Source organism: Podarcis tiliguerta, assembly GCF_965153285.1.
Source record: "Podarcis tiliguerta genome assembly, chromosome: 10".
NCBI classification, from domain to species: domain Eukaryota; kingdom Metazoa; phylum Chordata; class Lepidosauria; order Squamata; family Lacertidae; genus Podarcis; species Podarcis tiliguerta.
The window spans coordinates 27,043,037-27,059,207 of record NC_139543.1 but is presented as its reverse complement, the minus strand read 5'-3'; the positions used below and the strand labels follow the sequence as shown (position 1 = coordinate 27,059,207).

The window sequence follows — 16,171 nt, the reverse complement described above, 5'->3', positions numbered from 1 at the left end:
GCAGCTTCAAATATCCCGCTATCTTTCCAACAAGCATATGACGGATCCCAAACCAGATTCCCACAGCACAGCTCTCAGACCCTTCCATCTATCAGCTCTGCAATGTGTGAACAATTGTCATAACAGATTACGCAAATTGCTCCTAATGTTTTCGTTTACACAAAGCAAGCTCTGTCATTCACAAGTGCTGCTTTCACTCAGTAGCCAGTAGTTTTCCTTCAAAAATCAGAGCTAGTGCATTCATTCGCTATATAAGTACTGAACGAATTTTTAAAAAAATGAATATGCCTCGAAAGGGGTCTCAGAGTGATCATCGTGAAATTAAACAGATAAACCAGACAGTTCAAACTGGTGTGCTTAAAATTCGATTTTAACCAGTTTGCAGAGAAGTCCCTTTTCAGAGCAGCTAGGGGATTGTCCTTAGCAACTTTGTCTCTGCTGGAGATTCCTCTGCAGTCAGGCAGTAGCAGGCAACCAGAAACACAGGGCGCTGCTCCAGGAAGAGAATATCTCAGGGGTAGGCTATCTCAGGGGCCTACTAGGAGCTGCCACCATGTGAAAGAGCACGACCGTGACAAGCACAGGTTGGCTAGCATGTGCCGGGAAAACTGAATGGCTATAAGCACTAGGGCGAAAACAACAAAGCCTTTACAGAGAAGCACTTTGCTGCTTCCTTGAATCAGAACAAACCTCCCAATGTGGAAATGCACTGAGAACTGGTGTGCATATGCTGCGGAATTGCAGCCAATCGGAGCTTTCCAGCAAGTGCAAGCACAGCAAAACCAAGCATATGTCAACAATAAAAAAAAAAAGTCATGAGCTATACATGCACTTTGTGTTCACTCAGTCTTTACAGTCTTAACCAATTCCCTCCCCACTCCCTCCTCCCAGATAACTGCAGTGAGGTTATATTCCAAAGATGGTTAAATGGGGTCTAGGCCTTGGTTCTCAGACTGTGGGTTGGGACACCCTACCCTCGGGCTGTAGGCTTGGTGTGGGTTCGTGAAACACCTGCAAGGGTTTGCTGTTATGGGACTGATCCACTGTAGTTGGAAGACAAGTAGTGAATAAGGGAACCTTCACCTTGCCCACCCCAAAACAAAAATTTTAGCAATTGTGCAAGCAATACAAGGAGAAAGGAAATGTTCAGTTACTGTCCTGTGACTTGATGTCTGGACCTGTGATTGCAGATCCCAGCAATGCCAACTAAGGGCATGAGTGGGTGAAGGAAACTGATCAGCACTCATGCCAAAATTGTCTAATACTCCTCCTGTCATATGCATGTTTATTTCTGGAAGGACCGTAGCTCACTGGTAGAACATCTTTGCCTGCAGATGGTCGCAGGGAATATCTGAAACCCTGGAGATCCACTGCTAGATGAACCAATGGTCTGACTCAGTAAAATTCAGTTTTCTATGCACCTATGCATGTGGTTCCTGGGCCATACAGCTGGTATGGTGCAGGATTAGGGGTCCTGGACAAATTGTGGAGAGGGGGGGATGAGTTTAGAAGAGGAGGTAAATTCAAAAGGCCTATGGAATATTTTTTAGGTGCCTGGCTTTTTCTTGGTTGTTTTTTAATGGCTTGAGGGGTGAAGCACGCAATCCCGAGACAAGTGACGAGCCGGGAACAAAACAACAGCCAAAGACCACTGCTCCGTCTGTATGCATTCAGGCGATGTGTTGCGCATTCGCCCTCCAGAGCTGCCAAACAAGTCTCCACCTGGGAGAGGATGCTTTTTTGTTGACATCTCAGGTTGCCCGCTCGCTGCCATTGGTGGGTGGTTTTTTCCCCTCCTGGAAGGGAGGGGTCCGCCTGCAAGCAGAGGCTGGGGATGCTGCCCCCTGTCACATGATGGAAATTTCCACTCTTTCCGAAAGAGAGGAAAGGGAAGAAAGGAGAGGGAGAGGGTCTCTGCCCACACTTTCTTTGCGCGTCTTCTGAGCAACAACATCCTCATGTCCCAAGTGCCTCTACCTAAAAGAATTCGCCAGCATTCAAGGTGAGTAACTCACTGGAGATTTAACTTCTCGATGAAATACTAAGCGGCTTTAAAGCCCCCCATGAGCTGCTCTTTTTTTATTTCCAAGGAATTACAGACGAGACGGCACAGCCAGATAATAGAAGTTACCGATCTACAGGTATCTTTCTGTGTCTCCCGCAGGGAGGCTGCTGGGCGGCTGCCGCTTGGAAACGAGTGTCTCTCTCTTGGAATCCCGGGTTGGCTTTTCCCATTTCAAACCATCCCGCGTCGTTGGCGGGGTGGCCGCAGCTGCGTGTGTGTGTGCGCGCGTGTGGACTGCCAACCACGTCTGATCGAGGCTCTCGCGATCAGAGAAGGTGGCGGCGGGCGGGGGGTGAGAAGAAGGGGCTTCCAACTGACAGGCAGAATCCTTGTGGGTGCCTATGTTTCTCACGCGCGTCGCTCCCCGCCATGAGAGGAGCGGGCGTTCAGACGTGATCGGTTCCGTGTCAACCCTTGAGCTGACGATTGCGCGAGCGAAGGAGAGAGGCGCGGAAAGTCGGTGTGGCAAGGAAATAGGGTCAGGGTGCTGGAGAGACGGGGTGCCAGGGACCCATCTCCGTGGGTGGAGACGGAATGGATATTGGTGATCCAAAGTATATGCGGAAGCGTAAGGCAAAGTTTTGTTTCGGCCAGATGCTGCCGTGCGATTTAACTAAATACTGGGGTACAGGAAGGCGAGGATTGCTGCAGCCTGCGCTTGCAGGATGACCCCCCCAAAAAGCTCCGATTGTCCTTTATTCAGTAAGAAAGGCGCTCAAAAGCAGCAGCAGTTTACTTTGGCAGCCAAACGCAGCCGCAGCTGCCCAGGCTATATACTGTATGCGTTTCCCTCGTCTCCCTCCCTGGTCGTGACTCCCGCGAAGCGTGGCTCCCCCGCCTGTCCGCCTTCCCTCGGCGGCTTGACCGCCGAGCACCATGCCCCCGACGGCGGAGAGGAGGAGCCTCGCACGGGAAGGTCTCTTGCGCACGCGCTCCTCTCCCAGCAAGCGGGGAGTCCCCTGCGCCTCGCCAGCCGCTTCCTTTGTCTCCGCCCGGGAGACGCTCGCCGCTCGGAGGCCGAGCTCCGTCTGGGCGCGTGGAGCGCGCGGCGGGGAAGCCGCTTTGTGGGTGCGCGCGGCCTCCTCTTGGTCGAGGGGGAGAGGCGAGCGCAGCTTTGCTCCCTCCAAACGGCCCGGGGCAAGCTAAGTTGCGCTAGGAGGCTTCTCCCTCGGGGGGCGCTGCAGAGCAACAGGCGCCGTTTGGACACGCATGGACTAGGGTCAGCTCCCTCTTTGCCTTCAGGCCCCGAGGGGGACAGGCGTCAGGCTTGCTAGAGAGATCTGGCTGGCCATTGGGATAACAGAATTCTGCAGGAGATGGGCCTCTTATGTTCTTCGCAAGCTGGTAGCCCCAGTTTTCATTTGAGTGGAAGGAATATTGCTGGCAAACTAGCTAAGCTTTCCTGGGTAAGAATTGCCCAGCTAGCAGCCTGGGTGTCTTTTCCCTGGGCACCTGAAGGAGAAGAAGCAGTGGAATTGGTGATCAGGTGAAAGGTCCTATTATCCCCCACCAGCGATTTGAAGAAGGGACTTGAGCTTGTCTAGAAAGCAGGTGTGTTTGGGAATTTCCACAGATACCCCTGTCTGTGGCTCTGATTTTGCATCAGTTCTGTCATAAACTTGTCCTGCAAGTTGTAACCACCGATGTGAGGTGGCCTTCTTAGATAGGGCCAGTGGAAAGGGCAACAAAAATAGCGCTGCTCCTGCGAAACTGAAACAAAATGTTGCAGTGCTCCTGCAAAAGCGGAAACAAAATGTTGCATTGCTCCTACAAAACAAATAAATGTTGCTCCTTTTAAATGTTCTAGCCACCAAGCCATGTTTTTTCCCCAGAACACCCCATTTCACCACCACTCAACAGACTCTCAGTATTTTCTGGCTACTATACTTTGCATGATCAGTTCTGTTTTGAGAGGGGGGTCAAGAAGTCGTCCCCCATTCCAATCTCTCTCTCTCCCCCCCCCCCCCGTTTTCTTTTTAACTTTTGCAAATTAATTGATGTACTGCAAGTCCGGGGGGGGGGGGGGGACCAACTACTTTGCACCTGCCATTCCCAGAGCAAATAGTTCCAGAGTAAGAGAAGCTAGTCTTGAGGAAGACTTCTAATGCAATCATATGCATGTCCTAATGATACTGTAGCACTGCTATTAAAATGATAGTAGCCCATATGTGCATTGAAGGCCTTCAAAAATCCATCCCAAAATACTCAAATGTTCTTCCAGTTTACTGCTACTTATTGTATCAGTCCAGCCTGTCTGAAGGGAATTCTTCCTGATTTGCAGTACTAAATTAAATGTTAAGTAAATGCATAAATAGAGATGGACGAATATGTCTATTAGTTTCAAGCAATATGCCTTTTAAAAAAAAGAATCATCACAAAAATTCATCAATTTTTTGTACAATTTTCTCCCAATATATTTTTGTATGCAATTTCAACTAATACACATTTTTGCAATCAGTTTTCCCCAGTATAATGCATTTTTATGTAATTGTCATGAATATATGCCTTTTTATTCACACTTGCCCCTAATATATGCATTCGTTGGAGAATGAATAATTTGGAGAAGGGCTAGTTTCAAAGGATAGCTGTGTTCACATTTTGGTTTGAGTAGTGCAGCTTAGGTAGTTTCTTGTTAAAAGTGCAAATAAAATGGAATGTCTCCCCTGTCCCTATGCATATATAAGGGCATTTTTCTGCTTTGGAATAAACCTTTACAGAAAAAGGAAACCATTGAGAAAATAACTGGTTCCAGAAGAGGAAGAGAGATAAGAAGGCAAGTTTGAGCCGCAGGATCACTGGAAAGAAACCGAGCCTATTTTTCCGTGTCATTTTTATCTATTTAGTCTGCTAGACATAGTTGAAGGAACATTTTCAGGTGTGGTATTGCTATACAAAAGCACAGGTCTTAGCTGAGGAACTAAAATGACAGCAGGCTACATTTTGTTGCATGTTGTATGTATATGTGTGTGTTATATACAGTGTCAGTGCTGGGCTCTTTTGCACCCTATGCAAGGCTAACTGCTTGCCTCCCTGCAAAAAAATATATATTATTTTAATGCTAACTTCAATTTTCAAAAACATGTCTTGTAAAAATGATAAACTTCTTCAAAATATAAAAGAAAAGCGAAACATTACCAGAAACTTTATACTAATCGGTATAAAATTGTCCCTCAAAGATCAGTTTCTGCACCACTCTGAGATTTGCGCCCTAGGCAATCGCCTAATGATAGCATGGGCCCTGGTGATCTATAAAATGTGGAAATGATAGCGATCTTTCAAACAGTCCTCTATGTTTCTTCCAAAAGGTCCTCTGTTTCTTAGAAGCAGCATGGCAGCTATGTGATGTGGAGGTTGCTATGGTGAATCCACAGCCTTTATTTAATGCTGTACCAAAGTAAACAGCCACGCCATCGCAGCCATCTCTGTTAGTGCTGTTATTCAGTAAGGCTGTCCACACCACCGTCGCTGGTTGCCTCCCTCCCACCCCTTGTTTTGATCTGGAAGTTGCGTTCTGGGGAGGTCCAAGCAAAATAAGAAGAAAGCAGTAGTTGAAAACAAAATCAACACTTTTTAACACAACCATTATTTTTATAGGTGTTTTAGATATACTTCAGCTTAAAAGATGCAACTTCACCCACTGTTGTTTACGAGGAGACTTGCTCAATATCTCATGCCCCTTCAAATAAAGTAGGCTAGGAATATAATTTGATCTGGTTATATACATTTTTTAAAAGTCAGGCCCACGCTTTCTGTTGGTCCCCCAATATACTGAAAATTCACCTGACATAAGTGGTAGTGCTCAACTTATTGGGGGTTGATGGGGAGGAAGAGAATGTAGAGAGAAGATGTAATTACATTCACAAGCCTCACTTCCTCCTCCAGTGTTGGCCAACTCACAAGCCCTTCCCTTCCCCAAAATAGTGCCTAAGCAGGCCACTATGAGAGGAGGCAGGTTGCCTCTCCCCTGTAATGTGTGGTGGATGAACACTTCCCTCCCTGTGAGAGGATATTCCCAGATATTCTGCCCATTAATTAGCAGAAGGAACTGAACGTTGGGGGTGGAGACACTGCTTCAGGTATACCTGAACGGTCAAGGCCATTTAGGGCTTTAAAGGTCAGCACCAACACTTTGAATTATGCTTGGAAACGTACTGGGAACCAATGTAGGTCTTTCAGGACTGGTGTTATATGGTCTCAGCAGCCACTCCCAGTCACCAGTCAAGCTGCCACAATGGCCTTTTCACTTCTGGGCAAAGGAAACACGGGCCCTGTCTTCCCCACAAGAGTAACCATAGGGAGGGACATAAAAACATATGAAGAGCACTGCATGGTCAGGCCAAGGGCCTGTTATAGTCCAGTATTCTTTCCCACCACGGCTAACCATGTGCCTATGGGAAGCCTGAAAGCAAGAGTTAAGTGCATCAGCACTCTCCCCATCTATGTTTTTCGGCAGCTGGTTGGAGGAAGAAGATAAACTGCAGTCGTTTTAATGGATACATACTTGTTAATCCATAGTACTGCTTATGAATTTGGATATACTGGGCCGCTATGGGCATGTTTTGTACCTGTGGACTGGCTGCTTAGATCTCCTGTGCATTTATGACAAACTTAAAGTCCCGAGCTATATAGAAACTTGAATCTTAAGTGCTCTAAGCCCCATTTGTTTCAAAGGCTCTGGCATAGTGAGCCACTTTGAGAAGTCGGCTGTGAGCTATTATGCATTACTGATACAGTTAATGTGTACTTTCAATAACTTTAGGCTCTAGAGAACAGTCATAGATTAAATTACATTTTTAGAAAGAGAGCTCTTTATTAGAAATTTATTTTATTCATTTTGGCTATATGAGAGATGGGACATTTTTAGCCAACCCAATGATATTTCTGAGGATTTGTTTTTCTTTTCTGTGAACAAGAGTAAGAGCTGCATATGTTACATAAGTCTTAACAAAGCATTCTTTTCTATATTACCAATAAACATTGTATATACAAATGGGCTGACATGGGAATAGGCTATGGAGATATAGCTAAATCTATCCCTGCTTTGTTCTGGAAAATCCGAATGGATGGAACATGTTGTTTGTTCCAACTGACTATATGGAAAGCTGTTGAAGACTGCTGAGCAAGCCATTCTTTCTCAGCAGTCAGTAATGATGAGCGGAATAGAAGGGGGGGGGGTAAGAGGAAGAGAGATATTCAGGTAACTCAGGTTTCCCTGATGAAGTCACTTACACAGTCATTGTATGGTGGAACTGGGTCATATGAATGTTCCCAGTACAGTGAGTGCAGTTTTTGAAAAGTTGCAGAAAACTACCATAGTGGATTTTTGTCACACCTCATATCACTCCTAAGACAGGCAGCTAGGCATGTCTCTGGTACTCCTATACAGTCAGAAACGTGCAGAAATCCAGATTCTATAACCTAGTCTAATTTACCTAGGTAGGAATCTACCAGTATTCTAGGTAATATTCACTCAGCCACACTCACTGCTTCACAGGCACGTGACGTGAGGCTATGTCCACATACAGTATCAACCAGGGTTCTTTTATCACTAAGGAATCATGCTACATTTATACAGGCCCAAGCAAAAGGAATTTTTGTATTGTGATATGATTTTTGAAAAAGCAACTTCTAAAAATAGTAATATGTATTCTTAAAAATTGCAGTGCCCATTTTGTTTTCCATTTTCTTAGTGAAATTTAAGGTTTTCTCACACTTTTTTTTAAGCTTAGCAAGCAAACCCCACCACACGTCACTGTTTGGTACATATCTTCAAAAAGCATTGTCTAGGATAAATGGTTGACATACACCCGTTAATGATTAGCTTTGTTGATTCATAAAATAAATGCATACTCTGTCCTGGGAAGTTCATTGTGAAACTGATGGAAGAAGAGAGAAGAATCTTGAGTCCAACACAGGGAACCCCAGAATATGACCAAATAATGTACTACTACATAGGGACTCAGTCAGTTCAACTGACAGTGTGCATGTCTGTTCAGAAGTAAGTCCCATTGAATTTAATGGGACTTACTCCCAAGCAAGCGTACATAGGTCTTCAGTCCAAATTGTGCTTTATCATGTAACTGCAAGCACATTCTTAATAAGATGCTGATTTTAAATAATAGATGGGTATGAACATAATTTGCATTGCATTACAATACATCAATGAGTCAGACCATGCTATGATTTGTTCATAATTGTTAGCAAATATGAGTTTAATGGAATAATCTTTTAATAAATGCATTTTAGACACAATGACACTTGCCTTCAATAGATCATTTAATAAAGCATTTAGAAAAGTGACCATGCAAATTAGCTTATACCCTCTGGTGGCTAAAGAGTGTACATTGCTAGTCCTGAGGGTATTTAATCCACACAAAAAGCAACTCATCCCCTCCTGCCTATCCTTTCAGTTTTAGCAATCTGTTCTGATGCAAAAAAAGGAATGAGAAAGCTCCCAGCACAACTGCCAACCTGCCCATCAACAGAAGGGTACACTGAGTCTGCTACCAAAATAAAACCATCTGCAAATATCAGAGAACAGATTTTGAAGGAGGCCCATTCATATGTAGCCATGAGAACTGGCTATATCCAAGACCATGAAATGTAACTGTTCCAGCCTATAGAGTCTAACCTCCACATTAACATACCAAATGCCACTCACAACATACATTCTTTTTTCCATATTGTGGCAGCGATGTGGAAGAGCTACCTGGTCCAGAAACCCGTCCTTGCTATTGTCACTTTCTTGCTTTCCTATCTCAACTCCTGCCACTTGGAATGAGAAACACACGCCATGTGTGATATTCCTATCACATTTCAAATTAGACACATGCAGCCCATCCACAGTTTTGATATACAGAAATCTTTCCCTTTCCTCACAAGCCCATGGCTCCTCTGTCACAAGCGTTTTAGAAATAATTTAAAGTAGGAATCCTAGGGAATAATACAATCACTTGAAAAATAAAATAAAATGAGTGGAAAGTGTATCCAACACAGTAGATTTAATGCGAAATGTAACTCACCATGGATTACTTCTTGCTATTGATAAAAACATCTGTGAAGACTTTTTTTGATAGGCAGGCTAAACACACACACACACACACACACACATGTATCATCATATTTAAATAGTGCCTCTGAGAAAGGATTCAGGAACAAATATGTACCAAAGCACTGGGCAGCCGTACTTGTGGAGTTCAAGCTAAGCAAACATCTGTTGCAAAGTCTCATAATGGGCTTGTTTTCTTAGATTTCCCCCCTCCCCAAGGGGGTCATGGACACAACCTTGCAAATTGTGTTTTTGAGATTTACAAAATTGCAAATCAGCATTAGCACAAAATTACACCATTGTGTCATAAACACAGTGCAAGGACTTTCTGATACAGGAAAATGCACTTGCTACCGAAAGATCCTTGCTCATTTTTCTACTTATTTTTTTGCATAGGTTGTTTGAGCAGGGCACCCATTTCATGATGATCCATTGCTACATGACTACAAAAAAATAATAATACAATTCAAAGACATTGGGCCTCTTTTTATTATAATTTTTCTTTGAAAAAACAAGCAAACATTGTCCTGTCAAAATATGGAAAACTTGCTTAACAATAGTTGCAAGGGTGCGTTTTCATGGACATTTCTCCCACATGAACATTGCAAACATTATTGTGGCTTGGATGGTAGCTACAGGAAGCACACCTGCATCTTAACTGTCTGGCTGCATCCTCTTTCCCCACCCTACAAATGTTTGCCAAAGCTGTGGTGGTGGGTGGAGGGGAAGTAAATATTGTGTGGCAGAAATAATGGATGGAGTGGAGAGGGGCATGAGAAGGGTAGTAGGAGAGACAGGATTAGAACCCTCCTCCTCCTCCTCCTCCTCCTCCTCCTCCTCCTCCTTTTTTCTTTTTTAAAAAATCCCCACTTTCTCTGTAAAAATAATAATGGGCTATTGTTGGGCTATGCCTGGCACATTCTGCTAAGTGTAACCAGTAGAATTATTTTAGCCAACAGTTTTTCTTAGTAGATTGAAGGCAAACATCATTTAGATGCCAAATTCAGGCTTTTCTCTAATCTGCCATGTATTGCATAACACAAGGAGGGTATTGCTTCACAGAGCTTACATCACTTTTGAACTGGTCGCTTTCTCCCCTCTCTGCTGACGACCAAAAGCAAAGCCTCTGGTCCTTTATCGTTTATCATACACCTCTGGGCTGACCTCGGCCTAAAAGGTTGTCCCCAGGGATTTCTCACTGCGGTTCTCTTCGCCCAGCATATTGTCAGGTGGGTGCTGTTTGTCCTCTGCATAGTATTGATCAGGCCTTGGCGGGTACGGCCTGGAGGAACATGGGTTCAAGTCGCAGCTGCCCAGCCATGAACTCTTTGGATGAGTCACAGACTTGTTATCAGCAACTGATCTCTTGGCAACGGGCTGGAACTTTTTACTGGCTCGATCATATTAGTCAGCACAGGAATTAAGCATTAACTTTTCCCCATCTAGGTCTTCATCTTCTTTCAAAATGCCGGGTCCTATGCTCAAGAATCAAGCTGTGATGTTTTGCATGTAGGGGGGCTGGGATTGGGAGGTGGGGTGGGGTGGAGGGGCGGGTGCTGTGAAGTAACAGCTCAAACACTTTGTGCCCTAGTTGCCTAGTAGTTTCTCCCCATCCCACAAATGAACCATCTGCTTGAGGAGTTGAGGAGTGGTAAGAGTTGTGTCGATTGTAGGTTCAGGGGTGGAGGTGGAGGTGGCACTTAGGACAAGATGCCCTCAGTGGATACCGACAATAGAAGATTGGAGATCAAAGTTGTTAGATTACGCTGAATTGGATAAGATGACTGGAAAGATTAGATACCTAAGAGACCAAAAGTTTACAGAAGACTGGGGAAAATTTGTTGAATATCTGGAGAGTATAAGTGATGGTCAAATAACGCTAGAAGGTTTTAAAAGAGCACTGTGAATACGCAAGAGACATTGCTAAAAGGAATTAGAGGGGGGAAAGACTTAAATAATGACAATGTTAAAAAAAGGAAATGCGGAAATTAATAATGACTACGAAAGATTTACGGAAAAGCTGAAGGAAAAGTCCAAAAGGAAAGATTTGGAAAATTGGAATGTGAAAACAATGTATGTTTTGTTTTGTTTTGTTTTGTTGTAAATTAATAAAAAATATTTATATATTAAAAAAAAGATGCCCTCAGTGGGGGCCCCTTCTCCTCACTGCCATCACAACTGCCAAAGGGAAAGGCAACTCGGGAAAGGCTCCCCCTTTGCCTGCTTGTCATTTCTGAATAAAGACAGGCATTTTATGCCTGCTTTTCTGCAGTCAAATGATTCCTGCGCAGCATCCATAACAATGGTAGCTGTCCCACCATTGGGCACTATGTGATGTCAGAAATGCCCTTTTCGCTGATGGCATGCCAGTTTTAGAATATCTTTCCCTTTAAAATAGGGACTTGGTGCCTAATCTTTTTCTCACTTCAGTGCCCAGTGAAAACCTATCTGTTTGCAGAGGAATTTGCTGAGGATATCAGTTTTAATTAGTTATTCTCTGCATTTGGAAGTTTTTGGTTTTAATTAGACTTGTCTTATCTGCTTTTGTAATTAAGTGGGTTTCTTACGGTGATTGTTTCATTTAAACAAGATGTAATCATATTGAGGTTGTTTATAATGAAGGACAGGTTAGAGATATTCTAAATAAATGTATAAATATAATAACAAATCTACAGAAAAGGTCGGCTTATTGGATAGAATGAGATGATAGACATTATTATTCTAAACTTATATGTGGAATAATGGCTGACACCAGTTTTTTAAGTGAGGAAAAGCCACAAAATGAAGCATGTTTGTTGAGTGTAAAAAATATTCTTTTGCTAGTGGTGCACTTAGGTAATTTTAGACTCTGGGTTTAACAATGTTGTAGGAGGTGCTTTTAAAAAAGATGGTAATGTGTGTTATTTCAGTGTGGAGAGTGAGTCTTGTTATTTTGAGGGGTGCACCTGCTCATTCTGCTGGGTTGGGTTCTACATATTCACCCCAATGTTCTGTCCTGGTGGCATTACGAAATATATCCTTGAACTTTTTTTTTTTTTTTATGCGTACTTTGTGAAGTTTGTTTTTCATTAAAATCATAGGTAAACTTGTGAAGATGACAGGGTGAAATTTGGTTTCTTTCTGTTGTGCCACATTCCAAAGGAAGTCGGTTTGCTTTGTTTGTCATCTTCAAATCATTGTAAGGCTAATGGACAACAATTTTGGCATTTCTCAGTTTTTAATTTTTCCAGTCTTAAGTTCCACATTTCCACAACAGTTCACAAATTGCTGTTTTTCTGAAGTCCTCATGAAAATTCATCATCAGCGTTTTAGTGTGAATATCTTCTAATAATCAAATTTTCATGAAATGCAGCTTAATGTATTGCATTTTTTATGTTGTCTTCACTATATATACATTTTGGGGCACCTAGCAAATGCATTTCTTGGCTGGAGAACTGCATTTCAAAATTAGGAGAATTGTCAATTTTGAAGAAGAGCTGTGTTTCTGTTTGCATATTGTTTCTGGAAGTGCGAATTAAGTAGGTTTGCCTTCAAATGAGAACCCAGCTGAATTTACTCAGGCTAATGTATCTGGCAGAAACCTTAACTTGTCAAATGCTAGGTGTTGACCAAACTGCACTTCCCTTCTCAATTCTGTGAATACTTACATGGCTTCCCCAGAGCCCTTTCCCTTCTCTCAAGGCAGACATTTCCCTGAGGACACTTTTTCACAGCTGGAGAAGTGTTGTGTCTTCGTTGCTGGTACACAGAAGGAGCTTGTCTAGGGTAGATCTATACCCTTGAGGGAATAGAGTTTCAAGACTAGAGTGTGATGTGTGACCAACTTTAATGCAGACCCACCTAATCCATATTTTACTCTTTGGAATCAAATGCACATTTGGGGTGTAGGGGCAGAATTAGATGTTACAGTCCTCCTGAGAGTGGACCACTTCAGGTTCCGAGGGATGGAGGGACAAAAACATTTGAATGTTTACCCCTATAAAAACCACAGTCTTGCCAGTGGAAATCCAGCATATAACAAAGAACAGTTTTAGACTATTCTCCTGCTGGAGAATATATTTCTACCTATAATTTGTTTTTAATGTTGCACGGTGTCCAGCTACATGATTTCCCAATGGGCAGTCAGAAATTGGACTGACCCAAAATGGCTACCTTACCTGATATTTCTAAATTGATAGATTGTTCCTAAATCTGTAATCATCACTGGTTTTCCATGAAACCGGGATGGCACTGATGATAGATTAGAATTAGAATTAATAAGAACAGAAATTAGAATGAATGCTGGTATGCGGGTAGAGGACTGCCATAACTTTTGATATATCCTGGTTTTTGGTTATATCGTGATTGGATTCAAAGGTGCTTGGCTTGTTGCAAAGTGTTGTGCAAGAGTTGCGCCCCAATCCCATTGATTTCCCCCCTTGCCCTTCAGCCCTTTCCACCCATCCCTCATAGTTCTAGAGAGTCTCCTGGTTCTTGGAGTACAACTTCTCAGAAGTGAGTCCCATTGCCTTCAGTGGAACTGACTCCCAGGTGATTGTATATACTCTACACTGTATAGCATTAAAACCTCAACAGCAGACTTTCAGAGGTATGGTAGTTGGGAGATGCCCTGGGATAGGACAGCTTCATTGCACAAGAACAAGGCGGCTTGTGCTTCTCTGGACCTGACGTATTATTCTGTATTGACTATCTGAAAGTAGATAACAGAGGTTTGTTTTTGAGATACTTTTTAAAAAATAAGAGAAACCCAGACCTCAAATACTCATATTTCCTGTGCAGTATGAAATTAAGACAATAACTGTGGTTGTGCTTGGATCAATAAAATGATCCAATTCAGCATTCTATTTTCTGAGTTTGAGTATCCACAGGGAGGTTTACATGTAATGTATGAGAACAATATCAATACCAGATGCCAATGCCCAACTTCTGGGAATCAGGTATACTGCCACTGATCATGGAACTCATATATTACCATGATTGGCTTATCACCCTTACAGTAATATTTTTTTCCAGTGACGTGTTAATTAGTGGCTTCTTGCAGCAAGGAATGTCATCACTGTTTCTGTATTGTGTGAAAAAGTACCTCACTCTGTTGCTTTTGCTTCTCAACCTCTTTGAAAACCTCAGCAGAGCATCTTTGTATTTGAGGCAAGGAGCAAGATAAAAACAAGAGTAGCTGTTGACCTCTTGTAGTCTTGCTTTAGTCTACAGAAATTGTAATATCCAGAAAAAATACCTTATAATTCTTATGCCGCTTCTCTGAAAGTACAGATGAGTGAAATAGGCAGTCTACAGTTGCAAAAGTCTATGTCAGACCTTCTGCAGATGTGCATTTTGTACAACTTCCAAGTCCAAAAAGCAAATAGCTCCAGTAACAGTGATGTTTGACCTGAACGTGCACCAGGATTTTTTTTATCTTTTTCCTCTCTTTTTTTTAAAAAAGAGCTGACGCAAGTAGGACAAATGGAGGTGTTGGGTTCTCTTCATTGATGATTGGTTTATCTGATACACTCCCATTTGCTTTTAAATCGTTGTCTAGCTCTAGAAGGTCTTAAATGAGAAAACTCTGAAAGACAGGTGCCATTTTTAAATTAATAAGTTATATCTTGGTGTGGAAACAAGAGAAAGAAAGAAAGAAAGAAAGAAAGAAAGAAAGAAAGAAAGAAAGAAAGAAAGAAAGAAAGAAAGGTATTTTTTGCAAGATTCATTATGCTTTTAAGTAAGGGGATCTTAAAATCAATATGAAATTAACAATTCATATTTAAATACAAAAGGGTTAAAAAATATTCAGTAGCAGATTTCATATGCTTTTTTTTTACTGCCAAATGTTCAATAGTTGGAATTGACTTTGTGTGCATGTGTGTGTAGAAATTCCATACAATCTTTGATTCTAAATTCTGAGATAATTTAGCTATCATTGGCTAGATTCGATTTATGTAGCTAATTATTACATTCATAATTGACAAAAGAAAAGGGGAGGTTTTAATTTTGCTCATCTTATCATGGAGGTCACGGAGCTTTTCATCTTCAAAAACGTTAATGCTTTATTTCCCAGAAGGGAGTGTCTTTGTGGCTCTCATTGAAATCTTGTCAGCAGTGCGATTGGCAAATTAATGCAAGTAATAGCGAGTTAAATTCCCATCAATCTAGAAATTGAAAATGATTAGGTCCAATTCATTTGCTTCTCTGTTTCCTTGTGCTTTCTTCATCACACAAGACATCACACAAGAGCACAAGATAGTATACAGGAGTTTTCTGGGTGGTCTCCCATTCAGTTGCTGATCAGACCAGAACCAGTGTAGTTTCTACAAAATTGCTGTCTTCAGGCAATACCCCAAACCAATGGAATTTAGTTCCATGGAAGTCTATACCTGTAGAAACATGCAAGATTTACAACCTGCAAACATGGATGTTATCAAATCTGTGGCTTGATAATTAGGTATGCTCTTCAGAAAATGGAGCCCAACTCTTCATTGTACTTAAAGGAATGTAATATTTCTGTGGATGTGGTTTCCACTAGGACTGGCCCACCCATAAGGCAAGGTGAGGCATCCGACTCAGGAGGCAGGATCCATAGGGTCAACAGATTTTGCCTACAAGGAATGCATCACCCAGTGCTGCTGCTGCCACCATGGTAGCAGTGACAGTTCCAGCATTGTAGACCGGGTCTGCCTTCTCTTCTGCAGCGCCCCCTCGTGCCACCTGCACAGTGTCCTCTTGGCAAATAGGAGGCACTGCTGGTCTCCTCCCAAACTTGTTCCCAATGTAGATCCTTATTCCCCACTTGCTCCTGATGTGCCTCTTCACTTACCCCTTCTTCCCTGGTGGGAAGAACACCATTTTGCAGTTTTGCCTGGATACCACTGACAGCTTGCAGAACCCATGGCCAGGGGCAGATTTTGGTAATCTTTGGTAATATGGCACCCTGAGTGAGGCTAAAATTTCATGCCCCCAGTGCATCTTCTCAGTTATGGATCTTTTCAACTTAGCGCCCCATTGGCTCGGCTTCCTGTGTAGGGGAACATCAAGGCTCCAGGAAAGCTATTCCTCCCCTGGTT

At 42.7% G+C, this 16,171-nt stretch overlaps 1 protein-coding gene across 5 annotated transcripts in view; it reads left to right on the top strand.

Annotated features, from left to right (window-relative positions):
• The first annotated feature begins 1,288 nt into the window (after positions 1-1,288).
• SLC38A4 (solute carrier family 38 member 4) overlaps positions 1,289-16,171 on the top strand; it is a 35,738-nt gene continuing 20,855 nt past the window's right edge. For 2 of the 5 annotated variants that reach the window (XR_014502104.1, XM_083399798.1), the window contains exon 1: positions 14,655-14,801. The gene's annotated coding sequence lies outside the window, so the exon portion shown is untranslated. Of the gene's footprint in view, positions 2,003-10,686; positions 10,765-14,654; positions 14,802-15,346; positions 15,553-16,171 lie in introns of those variants that run through there. The other 3 variants (XM_083399801.1, XM_083399800.1, XM_083399803.1) reach the window with 3 other exon arrangements.